At 41.6% G+C, this 16,282-nt stretch overlaps 1 long non-coding RNA gene across 1 annotated transcript in view; it reads left to right on the top strand.

Moving 5' to 3' along the window:
* Positions 1–14,091: 14,091 nt before the first annotated feature.
* LOC123370360 overlaps positions 14,092–16,282 on the top strand; it is a 50,144-nt gene continuing 47,953 nt past the window's right edge. Inside the window, exon 1 of the long non-coding RNA XR_006579383.1 lies at positions 14,092–14,139. This is a non-coding gene — a long non-coding RNA (uncharacterized LOC123370360). The remainder of the gene's footprint in view (positions 14,140–16,282) is intronic.

Here is a 16,282-nt window from a genome sequence, read left to right on the forward strand (position 1 = left end):
CCATCTCACACCTGGTAACAAGCACCAGGGGCATGGCAAGAAAAAGAGGGCAAGGTTTGCTTTCCTTGTGATCCCTGGCCAGTGATCCCCAGCTACTGGAACATGCTTCTGGGGCCTTAGGTAGCTGTTAGGCATTTTTGATTATGCTGGGGTTTCCCAGTATCAGGACAGCTACAAGAGAATGGGAGTTTATATAGGGTTTAAAGTCATCTTTATACCTCCTTACCTGTCAATCTGCACAAAGATCTGGGCCCTAACATTTCTGCTGGTGTGAATAGGGAATATAGCTAATTTAAAATCTCTTGAAAACCATTTCTTCATATTTCCTTAAAAGAGAACTTGTATACAGCAAAGAAGTGTAATAAAGCAACTAGTTCAGGGAGGGAATTTTACACATGGAGCAACCAAAGGGAGTGACATGATTTCTGTGTTATGAAATGACTTGAATTCAATAATATAAGCAAGAAAAAAAGCTTAATGGGTTAATTTGGTTGGATTCTGTGCATCTTGCATGCAATGTCTTGAAAATATAATACTAACAGTGTCACTATTGTCCAACTGGTATGCAGCTCCAACATTGTTATACAAGTGTCAACGTGTCTATTTGCCTTTGAATTATAAAACAGCAAATTAGACATGCTTAAAACTCACTGGGCAAAGTTCAGTCTTCGGTGTAACTCCACTGAAGTTAACAGTTACACCAGCAATGAATTTCATTCTGAAGTTTATACCAGTGTAAGAAAATGTTTTGTTTTCATTAGCTTATTCTGAATGTGGGAATAGTTTGGTACCTACATTTGTTGGTATCACTGTTAATTGTAAATGCACATGTTGTAGCAGGTTCTCTGCTGTGCCCAGTCTCTGCTGTGCATAAGGGATAAGATGCAAAAGAGTTGACTGCGATGCCCTGATACTGCAGCTAGCTCTATACTGTTCTGGTGTAGTTTAGAGCTGCCTCAGGGCTGCTTGCTACAATATGCCAGTTGATAATGGCCCTCAAGGGATGGTCTATCAACTGACAACAGCCAGAGGACGGCAGTGCTGAAGCCATGCCACCTCCCACTCCTGCAAGTCCTGGCTAGTCTGGCTCTGTTCCAGCTGACGGATCCCCATGCTGGAAGAATTCTCATCTGGGGAGATCTGCTCAGTTCTGGCCTCTTGGTGCCAGAACAGCACAAAAAAAAAAAGCTGGATTGTAAGAGAGAATCTGACCCATTTTGTCAGAAATGTGAAAGAATATTTCCTGACTTGATTATTTATCTCTGTTTTGAGAAACCCAAGAACAATTCAGTGTGGAAGGAATTTAAAAATATGTTTCAAACTTCAAATAAATATGTACACTTAAAAATATTAGCAATGCCTTTGATTTAGTATCTATTTATTTATTATAGGTGGAGCTGGTAGCAATGCCTATAGTTAAGATAGCTTGACACTTCCCATTACAAGGCCCTGGTTTTAGTTGCTTAGATCTTTGCCAAACTTTAACTATTTAGACTGGCCTTTTCCTTGCTGGGTTTCTGCCTCAAGCTGACTTTTTTCTGAGAAAGTTTCAGCAAAAATTGGTTCTGCTGTTTCTGTGAATGAAATTAGTGAAACATAATTGTGATTTTTAAAAAAAAAATAACCCTTACAGTCTTTTCACTTAAAAGCTCTAATGCCACCCTGATTTGGAGCAGTAACTTGAAATTGGGCAGGGGCATTGCCCTGATTTCAAGTATGTGCCTTTTGCCAACCCTATGAAAAAATACTCAAATTTGACAAAGTTATGAATCTGTGAAAAACTGTATTTCACACATGCACAGTAGAGACCTGTTAGATTGGCAGCTAAATTCTTCAGAGGTTCCATCTGGACTGAACATGCTCCAGCATGAGACTGCAGAAAATGAACAGGACTTTCCTTGTGATTGTTTCTCCTGGCTGCTGTAGGCCAGGGAGGCACTGGGCACTGGAACTGAGAGTGGGGAGACTGTCTGTGCTTTCAGTGACCCCACCCTGCTGATGCCAAGGCAGCATGGAGGAGAAGGAATTGACTGAAATGTAGAGGGGATAAGAGCTAAATGTACAGTGAGCCACAGAAGGAGTAGATTGGGACAAAGACCCTGGGGGAGAAGACTGGGAGCTGGGGTGGGTGGATATTGGCACCGGCTGGGCAAGGAGACTGGAACTGGGATGAGAAGCTGTCAGGAGCAGAGAGACACAGGACTGTCCAAGAGGCAGTCTGGAGAGAACACGTAAAGATGGGGTCAGGCTTGAGAGAAACAGGGGCATCAGTGTCTGTGTCCGTTAGAGCACACTCTCCTCCAGAATTCCTGATTCTTAGCATTTCTCTGCTGTCAACAAATATCTGGGAAACCCACCAGCAAAGTGTATGTTTCATTCCCTACTAGTGCTGCTCCTCAAAGGATGACAACCTACGACTGCTATAAGTTTCTCTGTTAGTTCAAGAGCCAGACATCTATGTGGTGGATCTAAAGGTTCCAACCCTGCTGATGATCTATGTTACGTCCATATGATGCCGAATGATTTAATTTCTTTTTTTTTTCCAGTTTCTTTTTTAAAAACCTAGGCAATTACACACACAAAAACTACATTAAAATGTTATGCTTGCAAAGTCAAGTAATCAAAAGTTAGGAAATGCAAGAATTAATGCAACCTTAATTTTGCCCCTTTGTGTATATGCATTATGGTATGGTCTTTAATTACATGATCATGTTCTATATTTTCCACAGGACTCCTGCCTTAGTCGGCACACAAAATGAACCTGCTCTGAGGATGAATCAGGGTTGTATAATCAAGGAGACTTGTTTTTGGACCCCTGTCTCACCTGTTGCAGAAGTTGGAAGGTGTGTAGTGAATAAGGCAGGTGACTACAGGAAGAGAAAAGAAGATCTCATAGTTAAGGCAGTTGAATGCTCCCATGGAGAGCAGGATTCTATCCCTGTCTCTGCCATAGAGTTCCTGTATAATGCTTAGCAAGTCACTAATACCAAACTTTTCACTGGTGGCCACTAACTGTGTGTCCCTCATTTACTAGGTGATTGACTTGAGACTCTGGGGTCTAATTTGCAGAAGTGCTAAACACTCATAACTGCAACTGAAGCCAATGGGAACTGTGCTTTGAACAGAAAAAGTGCTATGAAATGCTAAGTAATCTCAAATAATAATACATGATCATATAATTAAAGATTGTACCATAACACATATGCACAGCAGGACAAAATTAAGGTTGCACAGACAACGTGAATGCTGGCATTTCCTAACTTTTGAGTACTTGACTTTACCACCTTAACATTCTTTTAATGTAGTTTTATGTGTGTGTAATATTGTTCAAAAATTACCAAACCAAATTCAAAGTGAAATCTACTAACACTGAAGAAGATGGTACCCGGAAAAAGCATCCAGAAAAAAGAATATTGGTGATACGGCCTTTGTATATGTGACCCTAACAGCATCCTAATGCAAGAGGGCAAGGGGCTCACTGATATCTGCTAGTAAGTTTCTGCAGGCCACACCAGTCCAGTATACCCAACTCACTGATGTCATAACCTGTATCTGAAAGGTGTCATTAGCTTTCTATTGATATTTTACATAACATACTGATCATTAATATTATTGTATGGTGTATGTATGGTGGACAAATTCAAAATGATTAACATTTTGGAAATTAAGTTATCAAAGTGTGTCTGCCAGGCAGGGCTGAAGTTATCCCACTCTTGACAAAGGAATGTGATTCTGCCACTTCAAAAGTATTTCCAACGTACATTAAGAGACAATGGGAATGCAATTCACATAAACAGTAAACAGGACCATCAAGTCTACAAGGGAAGGAGATAACCACTCAGAATCATGGTAGGGGAGATTGAAGGAAACGTGTCAATTTGAATTTTAGCAAACACTAGTGAGGGGAGAGGGGAGAAACTAGCATGAAAATCCCTTCACCAGGAGGCTTCGTATTGCCTTCCTCATATCCTGAATGAATTTTAGTTTGGGAAGTAGCTTTCAGAAGAATCCATTTCAAAGGTCTGTAAAAGAGAGGGGCAAAGAACTCCGAGTTATCTTTTCACCTAAGAAGATAAAGGAACAGAGCACTTTGGACTGTGTGGGAGATCCTGGCCAGGACAGGTGATCAGCCATGTTGCTGGAAGGTAGATTGAAAAGGAAACCACCTTAACAAAACAAACTACAGTCTTTGTTCAAGACTTAGCCTCTAGAAAGCATTTTTCACTTTTATTTGCTTGTAACTATTTCCAGCACTCTCTTTTATACTTGAACTCACTTAAAATCCTACATCTTTTTGATAATAAATTTGTTTTAATTTAGACCAACCTAGTGCTGTGTTTGATTTAAAGTGAACGTTAACTCCAGTTAATGTGGTAAACTGCTAGGTATTGCATCATTAAAGGAAAAAACCAAATCTTACTATCTCTTTGAATGGTCTAGGAGAGGGCTGGACATTGCAGAGCACACGGTTTTGGGAAAATTTGGGTCGGGAGGGGTGTTGGGATCATCTTGCCACGTTAACCAAGGCTTATGTAGGCCAAAGTGTGGCAGTGGTATAACAAGCAGGCTGCTGGAATCAGAGTGATTGAGTCAGAACTGCTTAACAAACAGACACTTAATGCATGTTTGCTGGCTAGAAGCATCCAGACAAGGGTGCTAGAACCGCAGAACACTGAGAGGCAATCAGAGTTATGGGGCAGGCAGAGACAAAACCCCTCACTGGTTTGGATTGCACATCAGAATGTGAGAGTATATTACACACTCTATACTTGACTTTCTCTTCCAATAAAAATTAGGCTAAGGACAATTATTTTGCTTCTTATTTTATGAATCCCTGTAAGAATGTTAATTATTATACCGAATAGGTGCATATCCAAAACATTTGAAACTGCAGATTGTTCAGATATCCCAGGTTGGGGATAAATAAAAGTTCATTGAGATACATGCTGCTTATTATTTTTTTTAACCAAGCCCAATCCCTATAACTGTATATTAAACCACTTATTCACTGTGACAAGCAGGCAGCAGAAAACAGATATAGTAATCTGCCAGTCTGGAATCTGGTATGCATTGGGAGTCATGAAATAGATCTCAGCAGGCTGAATGCTGTGCACCCACGCATTGTACAAAACTGTGATTACAGCAGGTAGGCGGTTTGGATAACTGCATTTCAGATATGCAGGAGTCCAGTGTAATGCGTGGTATGATTTGCTGGAGTTTGTTGGGACGCATACTGTAATTGTATGCTTGGTGTAATGTCTGATTGGCTTGTCTTTCATGCCCTTTGGAGTCCAGACCCTCATGAGAATGATATTATAGTGGAGTTGTTTTGGAGAACACATTTTAAGTAAGATAAATGAACAGAAGCTGAATAGTTGGTGAATACTACAATTCTGGGAAATAAATCAAAATGATTTACATGAGTCACAATTTGTTGCCTGATATATTTTAAAGGTGCAAATTACTTTAAAACAGCTATAGAATGATGGCAACAAAAAAGTATAATGAACTGGGCTATAACGGTACAATCCATCTTGAATAGTGAATGCCATAACTAATAGGAAACAAATGATTTTTCAATTCACCACTTAGGCAATGCCATACCTAATGCCACAAGTATTGTAGCTGATTATTATTTATAAAATTCCTCCAGACTGTAAACTATGTAAGGCAAGGGTCTAATTTTTCCCACACTTGGCCCATTTCTTGTTGCTTTTAACTATGTATAGCGTTCATCTATACTATGTGTTCATTGAGACATATATTCAGGCATTTTGCTGCAATATCATATTTTTGTGTGATGACAACCATTGAGGAGTATCAGCCACGGACTTCAATGGGAGAAGAGAAATCTGAGCACCATGCAGGACAGGATCATATGTTACCACGTAGTGGGTTGTCTTGCAGTATGAAGCATGTTGGTGAGGAATGTTTATGCAGGAGGGATAGCATCAGCAAAAGAACCCCAAAGGCACAACATTTGGGGCATTTTGGGCATGCACTGGGCTGGCCCACAATTGGCAGATATGGTATTTGCCCTATGTGAGATAGGTTGGACGATGCTTGAGAAATGAATAAATAGGGTAAGTGCATCTGTTTTACCATGTTGATAATAGAGACCTTTCTAATAAGCCTCTCCTTTAGGTTGATCTTGCCTTCTTGTTAGATTAGGGGGAGTAGGTTACTCTCAGGAGTCTGGTTTGGTCTGCTGCCCCTTGGACCTTTATTTGGTTGTACAGGGCAACAATGGTCACCATATCTGGAATAAAGAAAGAATGTTTCACTCACTGCAAACTGGACAGATGATGTATGTGTGTGCAAGGTGTTGACCTTCCTCTGTGCAACTATCGGCATCCAATGGCAGATTATGTCAGTTGCAAATTTCTAGGCCAAAAGGAGTAGGTGTTTTCTCCTTTTTTTCAACAAACTGTCCAAGAAGTTTCATGCATGGTTATTATGCTTAATCCCCACTTTGTTGGCATGGTACCTGGTGTTGTGAAGGCAAGAGGCTTAGCTCAGTTTCCCAAAATCTAGCCTCAAGTAGAGAAGCAAAAGGGGCCAGACAGATGTCAGTAATATTAATGTTAGGGGTCAACCTTATGGGTCAAACTAGAGGAAAAAGGAGTTTGATACTCTCCCAAGTTCCACTGCTTGTCATACCATTATCAGATGCTATTCACAATAGACCGTGCAGATCTTCATAACATGAACAGCTTTCTTCTTTCTTCTAGTCTTTAATCAGTGAAATAACATTGTTGACTTTTAAGATACCATTAAGTGGTAGAGTTATCACTCAATTGAAATGAATAGCACAGTTCACACCTCTCCTAGAGCTATTGTGTCAGGCTGTCCACAGACTTCATTGTATCATCTTACACTCAGGGGTGAAAGTAGAAATAGGGACTTACCGGTACGGGGCTGGGTTGGGGCCGGCTCTGGCCCCCGGAAGGGACAGGGCCTCAGGTGGAAGGGGTGGGGATGGGGGGGGGGGTCAGAGCCAGCCCCGGCTCGCCCTGTACCAGTAAGTGCCCTCCCCTCCCCCACTGGGGTAGCAGCAGCTGGGGGCTCCGGCAGCAGTTTAGAGGGCCCAGGACTCAGCTGCTACTATGGCCCCGGCCCTTTAAATAGCCGCCGGAGCTTGTCGGAGCCCTGGGGCTATTTAAGTAAGGCGTACCAGCTTACTTTCACCTCTGCTTACACTTCATATTTTGAAGGTTATCTTTGCACACCCATAATAGTTATAGGGTTTTTTAAAATGAAAGCTTAGGGGAAAAGCAGCATTTCACAAAGTTGCTGTGAGCCAGTTCAATTCACCCTCTGACTGGTCTTATTATTGGGCATATGAATGATAGACCCCCACTTATGTGTCTAGTTCTCCCTGTGTGGAGAGGGAACATGGAAGACTTGAGTTCAGCATATCACATCTTCACTTCACTGGGACTGAGTGATGTCCATACTTTGGTTGGAAGCTTTGGTGTTAAAGATAAATAGTCACACTTTCTTTTCTAATATGATAACTCTAATGAAATGGGGTGTGGGAAGTGAGACAGGATGTATAGACACAGCCAGGGAGTGGCAGGAAAGGAGGTAATCCTCTCTGGCTAAAGGTGGACCCCAGCTACCTGTCCTGAAAGCAAGGATTTGCAGCACAGGAGGGGTGGGTCAGCTGTGGGGAATCAATCCATCAATCCTCTATCTCCTCCGAACAAGATACCAGGGTTATGCTGTGAGTGAAGTCTAGTAGCAAGGAGATGGTTGTAGCTGAAAGAAGAAGAGAGAATGAATATACTGTTTGTCCCTATTTCTCTCCAGAAATGGGCTGCAAAGGGCCATACTTCAGACCTTGACCTGACTTTGGATTTGGCTGAAATAGGCCATGATTTATTGGCCAGAGTTTCAAAAGTACTCAGCACCTAACAGCTCCCATGAGCATTTGAAAATCTGGCTGCTGCAAGTAGCTGTCTAAATAGGAACTGAGATCTTTTGAAAATCTGGCCTGTAGCTTTAGTCTGTCCCTTAAAGGGACAGGCCATTCTTTACATTTCCATTTCTGTCTTCATAATAAATAATAAAACTCTATCAAATGCACATAGGCCTGCAGAATCCTTTCTTGCTCCTTGCACTTACAATGGGAGGAATTTAATTTTCTTACGTTTTTAGCATTGTCCAAAGTAAAACGCAAAGGTTCAGAGTTTCAATGTGCAAGGGAATAAGCCGCCCAGTGTTAAAGGGCAAAATCCCTAGCGCTGGACATTGGTGTAGCTCTAGTGGCTCCTGTGGAGCTATGCTGACTTGTAGCATAATATTTATAATACAGCTCACATGAAACTACTCTGATTGGAAACACTGGAGTGGAAATCAAGAAGAGATATCCAGTACCTCTCTGTTCAGAATGTGCTGCTCTGTAGGAATATATGCATGACAGTGCACGACAGTGCTGAGTGATAATTTTGCAAGGTTCTTCCACTAACAACAGTGGAAATGCTGGCAGAGCTGGGTATATGGAGGATTCTTGTGATTCCCCTGCCCAAAATTAACCCCCTACTACATGTTGTCAAAATCCTACGTTTCCCAGAATATTCAATTTGCTGAAGTAGAATCTAGATAACAATTTACAGCAGGTTTCTAGGGGCTATGCAGCCATGGTATTTTTTGGGTGCTTTTCTTGTTTATATCCCATAGTTCCCTCAGTCCTCCTCTGTAATTTCCTTACTCTCAGGTCTGCATATATTTACATGTTTTATTCTGTAAGCTTTTAAGCAGCAAATTATACACAACAGAGGTCAGACCTCTGCCAGTTGAGTCTTCTTTTTATTGTTTCCATTGTACTAGCTTTTGGAAAATAAATAAGAATGTGAATAGGCATAAAATAAATGACAGTTCATGTTCCATAGGTTCATATTTATGACATGCCTGCCCCATAGCCACTTTAGCTATTTCATAGTCTGCAAGATGTCCTTGATTTGCTGCCCCTCAATACGATAGCTAGCACATGTAATCTTAGTCCACATTATTATCAGGTATAGAGATCTTCCTGAATTTACACATTCAGCTTCCGCTTCATTATATGTAGAATTCTTTTGACTCTCTTAAATGTTTACCTTTTCCCTTATTTTATTTCCATCTTTCCTTCACTGGAAGGCAGATAAATATAAAGGGAAAAGTAAAATAAGCAAAAGCCATCAATGATGAATCAAGATACAAATGAAAAGAGAGGGAGCAGAACATAAATTAACAGAATTAATGAAGCCTTCACCTATAACACAAGGGTTATAATCACTCTTCAAACAATATATAAATTATAATCTCCCAACTTTACATAAACAAAACTGCCTGGCATACTTTCAGCTATGTAAAAGAATGAACACACCAAATAAACAGCCTTCTTTTACTGCCTTTTAGACAGTAGCCTACAAGAAAACCTTTAACTACTATCATATAAGGTGAGTGATGATGGCAATGGATGAACATGGGGTGTCAATCCTTATGTTGTTAGGTCCATCAGCTGCCTTTGATACTGCTGATCATGAGATACTCTTGGCTGTTCTGCAGATTGTGCCAATGGGGCTGCTATTGAGTGGCAGTATTCCTTCTTTTCTAGTATCAGAGGGGTAGCCGTGTGAGTCTGGTTCTGTAGAAGCAGCAAAGAATCCTGTGGCACCTTACAGACTAACAGACGTTTTGCAGCATGAGCTTTCATGGGTGAATACCCACTTCTTCGGATGCAAGAGAAGAAGTGGGTATTCACCCACGAAAGCTCATGCTGCAAAACGTCTGTTAGTCTATAAGGTGCCACAGGATTCTTTGCTCCTTCTTTTCTAAGTATTCAGAGAAGGTGTATGAGGTAATCATTCTTCTTTCCTCAGGGCACTAGCATGTGGCATTCCATAGGTTTCTATCTTGCCTCTTCTCCTGGTTCTGTAAGGAGAGTTAGTGAATAGGTATGGGCAGCAGAAGTTTCAGGATGATGATGACACCTAGCTCTATATCTCTATTTCACCTGACCTTGCTAGTTGCTATTGAGTATGTGGGCCAGTGTTTGTACAAGAATGGGGTATGAATAAGATCTAGCTAGCTGACGATAGGCTAGATAAGACTGAGTTAATGTTGGCAGGTTGAGGAAACAGCTGGAATTGATGGTGGAGATGACATCTATCCCTCTAACTAAGAATGTGTGCTCACCATTAGTTAAGCAAGTTTGTAAACTGGGAGTATTTTAGCTGAGTCTTCTTAGGGGGAAAAACATCGTTTTTCTCATCTGCTTCTGGCTAGGAGATTGCATCCATTTCTTTCTGGTGTGGACATAGTTACTGCAATCCAAACTTTTGTTAATTCAGGGCTTGAATACTGCATGTGTTATATATATATATATATATATAGAGAGAGAGAGAGAGAGAGAGAGAGAGCTACACTTAAATCAGCCAGAAAATGGAAATTGGTGAAAAATGTGGCAACCTATTTGATAAATTGATGCTTTTAAGCAGGAACACTTGATAAGGGGTTCTGTGAGCTACACTTGCTGCTTATTGGTGAGCTACACTTGCTGCTTATTGGTTTCAAGGTAGAATTTAAGATATTAGTTTTGACAATAGGTTGGAAGTCAAAGGAACCCAAGGAACTTTGGTACCAAATTCCCATTAAACTTCAATAGGTTTTGGTTGCTTAACTCTCAAACACCTCAGAAAATCCTAGCCAGAAAGCTTTAAACAGCTTGGAACATGCCTACTTGGCTCAACAGTCAGAATTAATAGTGCCTATTTCTTTTTCTAGAGCAATCTGGGCAGACTTAGAACCTTGCTCCTAGAATTATCCTTAGTTACTGATGATCCACTTCCATTTTCTGAAAATGTCTATGCACTCAGAATTCTATCTCAACACAGTAATTAAGGGAGGAAAAAGGTTATTTTGTTCAGTGTATTTAAAATTGAATTTATTTTGTGTTGCTGTAAAAGCAGGAAATGTAATAGCAAATTTAGCTTTTGTTCCCTACCCCTGCATTCAAAATTAATATTTAATGTATATTTTCTACTTCATTTTCAGATATTCAGAATACACAGACCTAGTGAGATTGGATCACCTTTGGGAATCCTCATAATTACTCCCAAAATACATGTTTAGTATAATATTGCATATGAATCAATGCTAACTTTTAAAAAGCTACTATTTTTAGGTGATCAGAACCAGGAACCTGATCATTCAGAAGGCTAGGAATATAGCTGGTGTGGCAGTGCTTGTCCAGGATTTACTGGCTGGTTTAGATAGTTTGGGATTTGGCTGACTCAGACCTCCTGTATGAGGGAAAGGCTGGGAGGCAGGTCTTGGGGAAGCACATGTCTGGTCAAAAGCACTGTATTATTTGTGAGTACTGGAGCAGGAGAGTCTAAGTCTGCCCCTCAACTAAGAGCCGCAATTGAGTACTTGGGACAATGAAGGAGAAAACAGGAGCAGGAGTGAATCAAATGTTAGAAATCAGGGATTCAGAGGGGGACACAAAGCAGAGAACCCCCGACAGTGCCCACTGTTCCTCATAGATGCCTAGGGAGTCAGTGGACACTGCCCAGAGGAACTCTGTCCAGAGGTGTGATTGTACAAGGGATCAGAAATAGGCCCCATAGCCACAGAGCACCCTCCCATCCATCTTCCTTCAACAGCATGATAGGGAAATATAGTGCCCATATTTAAAAAAGGGAAGAAAGAGAACCCAGGGAAATACAGACCGGTCAGCCTCACTTCAGTCCTCGGCAAAATCATGGAGCAGGTCCTCAAGGAATCCATTTTGAAGCACTTGAAGGAGAGGAAGGTGATCAGGAACAGTCAACATGGATTCACAAAGGGCAAGTCATGCCTGACCAACCTAATTGCCTTCTACGATGAGATAACTGGCTCTGTGGATATGGGGAAAGCAGTGGATGTGATATATCTTGACTTTAGCAAAGCTTTTGATACTGTCTCCCACAGTATTCTTGCCAACAAGCTAAAGAAGTATGGATTGCATGAGTGGACTATAAGGTGGATAGAAAGTTGGCTAGATTGTTGGGCTCAATGGGTAGTGATCAGTGGCTCAATGTCTAGTTAAGTGTATCAAGCAGAGTGCTCCAGGGGTCGGTCCTGGGGCCGGTTTTGTTCAACATCTTTATTAATGATCTGGATGATGGGATGAATTGCACCCTCAGCAAATTCTCAGATGACACTAAGCTGGGGGGAAAAGTAGATACGCTGGAGGGTAGGGATAGGGTCCAGAGTGACCTAGACAAATTGGAGGATTGGGCCAAAAGAAATCTGATGAGGTTCAACAAGGATAAGTGCAGAGTCCTGCACCTAGGACGGAAGAATCCCATGCACTGCTACAGGCTGGGGACCAACTGGCTAAATTTCTCTAAAGGACCTGGGATGAGAAGGTGGATATGATTCAGCAGTGTCCCCTTGTTGCCAAGAAGGCCAATGGCATATTGGGCTGTATTAGTAGGAGCATTGCCAGCAGATCGAGGGAAGTGATTATTCCCCTCTTTTTGGCACTGGTGAGGCCACACCTGAAGTATTGTGTCCAGTTTTGGTGCCCCCACTACAGAAGGGATGTGGACAACTTGGAGAAAGTCCAGCAGAGGGCAATGAAAATGATTAGGAAGCTGGGACACATGACTTAAGAGGAGAGGCTGAGGGAACTGGGGTTATTTAGTCTGCAGAAGAGAAGAGCGAAGGGAGATTTGATAGCAGCCTTCAACTACCTGAAGGGGGATTCCAAAGAGGATGGAGCTAGGCTGTTCTCAGTGGTGGCAGATGACAGAACAAGAAGCAGTGGTCTCAAGTTGCAGTTGGGGAGGTCTAGGTTGGATATTAGGAAACACTATTTCACTAGGAGGGTGGTGAAACACTGGAATGGGCTATCTAGGGTGGTGGTGGAATCTCCATCCTTAGAGGTTTTTAAGGCCCGGCTTGACAAAGCCCTGGCTGGGATGATTTAGTTGGTGTTGGTCCTGCTTTGAGCAGGGGATTGGACTAGATGACCTTCTGAGGTCTCTTCCAACCCTAATATTCTATGAAGGGCACTAGTAGATGAGAGGAGTAGTATCACTGGGCTATTGTCCAGAGAGCCCAGGGATAGTTCCAGTAGTTGAGAGGTGGATTATCTGTTGGGGTGCAAATGACTTGGTGAACTGCAAGATGGTTTAAAGATGGGTTTGGGCAGGGGCGGCTCTAGCCATTTCGCCGCCCCAAGCACGGCGGCACGCCGCAGGGGGGGCTCTGTCGGTTGCCGGTCCCGCGGACGTTCCTGCGGAGGGTCTGCTGGTCCCACGGCTTCGGTGGACCTCCCGCAGGCGTGCCTGCGGCTGCTCCACTGGAGCCGCGAGATCAGCGGACCCTCCGCAGGCACGCCTGCGGGAGGTCCACCAGAGCTGCCTGCCGCCCTCCCGGGACCGACAGAGCGCCCCCTGCGGCATGCCGCACCAAGCACGCGCTTGGCGTGCTGGGGTCTGGAGCCGCCCCTGGGTTTGGGTGAGGTAACTCTCTGAGCTGTGCAGTGAAGCTTTGGGCAATTCAGAGCGGGTAGCAGAAGAGATCAGCAGCTGCATAGGGCATACTTGTCTGTAGGATCAAAGTGTAGTTTCCTGAAGATTAATATACTTTTCCAGAAGGAGCTACTGCTTTACACAACAGTACATGCACAGAAGTCAGGAAATTCAAAGTTGCTGGTTCCTACAGGAACTGTAACTCAGCCCCTTGGAAGTAGTGGTGATAAACTTTAAGCACAGGAAGCAGCTGTAGACTTTTGTTACAATCATAACACCCAAAGAAAGCAAAACACATAATAACTATCTCAAATAGCCCAGCCACCCACTCTAAAAACTTCAGTCTACAGTATATATCCATCCATATGTCTAGCTCTCAGAAAGGTAGGAATTTAGGACTTCCTTGGAAACTATTTTCTCTGTGAGTACTTGGTTATTACTGAATTCTCCAGCACCAGCTCCCCCTTCTTACAGGTGTGTTTCTGAGCTTGTATTTATTTATTTATTTTTGTTTTAAGGGGGGGATTATGGGTAACTGGTCCTTTAAATCTGTGAGAGAGAAGCTGCTGCAGCCCTAATTGGCCATTTTGTATCTGGCTGCTGTTTGCTGCATTGCTGTCTCTTCCAACAGGTAAATCTTTTTTAACCCTTATTATATTTTTTCCTGTTTTTTTCAATCCCTGGACAGGTAGATTTTTACAGCTCCTTTGTGTATCTGAGCGTGAAAGGGTCCAGAGCCTCTACTTGTTTACAGTTTAAACTTCACAAAGCTGTGCCAGGTGGAGTAATGAGGTAGCTCTGGGGATTGAAAGTCCAAATGTGTTTCTAGTGAGTGTATAGGAAACTTTGAGGGGCTAATTCACTATTGCCCTGAACTATAGGTGGCCATTTACACAAGGGCAAAGTAAGTGCATTGTAAAACAGTTCCAAATCAGAATGGTTGCATTTTGCACACACTCTGCTCTTCTGTGAATGAATAAATAAGGTACAGGAAAACAGTGAACTGGTCCTTTTAAACACCACCATTTGTGGGAGGCAGAATGTGAGACAGCTAGGACAGAGCAGCAGGCAACTCAAGTTAGTTTTTTTTGCTGTTTGTTTTCTCTGTGTGCATGTTGGTTTGTAACAAACAAGGTTATAAAACCTTGAGGAGGAAAGATTGCTGATTGAAAGGTTGTTTTATTCTATTGCTTAACCAGTTGACCACTCTGCTTCCTTAAACAGTAGTATTTTATAGAGAGTTAACTTTTATACCTTCATATAGATGTGAACTGGTCAAGTTATGGCAGGCTGTGGGTACTATCCCCTAGCTTTTTTTGATTCTTGTATGAATAAACTGTCAGTGCAACTTTGGGTCTAAACAGGATTGTTGCTTTTTTCAGAAGTAAAGGGGAAAGGTGCCAGAGTGAAAGTAACTATGTGTTTTGGGGTGATTACCAAGTCAAACAATGTATGCATGCTATTAAGCTGGCTTTATAACATATATTTCTATATTGGCATTGCCTTATTGAAGAATTATAAGGCAGCTTTCAGCTTCAGCTTGTTAGACAGCAAAGTTACTCAACTAGGACTTTCTGGTTGCTTCCTGGTAGGAGACCGACAAGAAACTGGATCAACTTTGCATTAGTGAAAGCAGGCAGCATTCCTCACTGGATTAATAGCTAGCAAAAGCATTGGTTTCTGTATAAAGCTAGCAGTGATATTGAGGTCTTGTTACTATCATTTAGTGTTGTTTGGAGTATCAGAGCTGATGAATCAATACAAATTGCTGATGCTAGATTGTATTATGGAAAGAAAAGATGATGTGATAATTTTTTCTTATTTATTTTTGAGGAGATGAAATGAATGCTCAGAAAGTGAGAGGGATTTGAGACTACTGAAGGCTAAAGTTATTTGTTATCCAAAGATTAGATAGGTATTTAAATATAAGCTTTCACAGTCAGTGTACTTTAATCCTTTTACTGGAAACTCTTGCTATTTTTAAGAGATGAAAGGGCAATTCACTCACTCTGTTTCAATTGATGTATTTTAAACACAATAAGGTAGATGGCTATTTACCTGGTCTATCATTCACTTGGAAATTGATTTAAAAAACAACAAAAACTCGTGGGATTTATTGACCTCTCACAGTCATCTTATTAGAATGACGTTTGGTTGTTTCACCAACATTCTAACCATGGTCTTTCAGGGGAGAAATTGGCAGCAAATCTAACAAAGTTCAGAAGAGTGCTAGTCAAAAACATTCTTGACCTCCCTCTCTGAATTTATCCCATTCTTTGAGTTAAATATAAGGAATACAATGTATAAAATTGGACAACTTTAGCACTGACGTTCATCTTGTCCAACCCCATTGAAGTTAGGGATGTCTATGGCTGGGCAAAATGCATTTACACATGGATGAGTTTGGGCCAATGTCTAGGTTGCTTGTAAAGTACTATGTCGTGAATAGCATTCTAACCACTGTCTATACACATGTTCATAATGCAGTATCATGCAAAATAATTGAAATATTTATTAAAACATTCATTTTTTTGTTAAAGTAACTATTATGCCCAACTTCACATAACTAAGCCCTTTGAGGCTTGAATTGTCTTTTAAAATGTGCTTGTACAGAGCCCAGCACAATGTGGCCTGACTGGGATCTCTGGGGTGCTACTATAACACAGGTAAATAGCAACAATAATAAGTGTTGCGTCAGTGCCTGAATCAAGAATCTACTTCTGAAACTTCATCCTCTACACTGATTACATTCTTTTAGAATGTGTTTGTGCAGT

Source organism: Mauremys mutica, chromosome 4 (assembly GCF_020497125.1).
Source record: "Mauremys mutica isolate MM-2020 ecotype Southern chromosome 4, ASM2049712v1, whole genome shotgun sequence".
Taxonomy (NCBI): Eukaryota; Metazoa; Chordata; order Testudines; family Geoemydidae; genus Mauremys; species Mauremys mutica.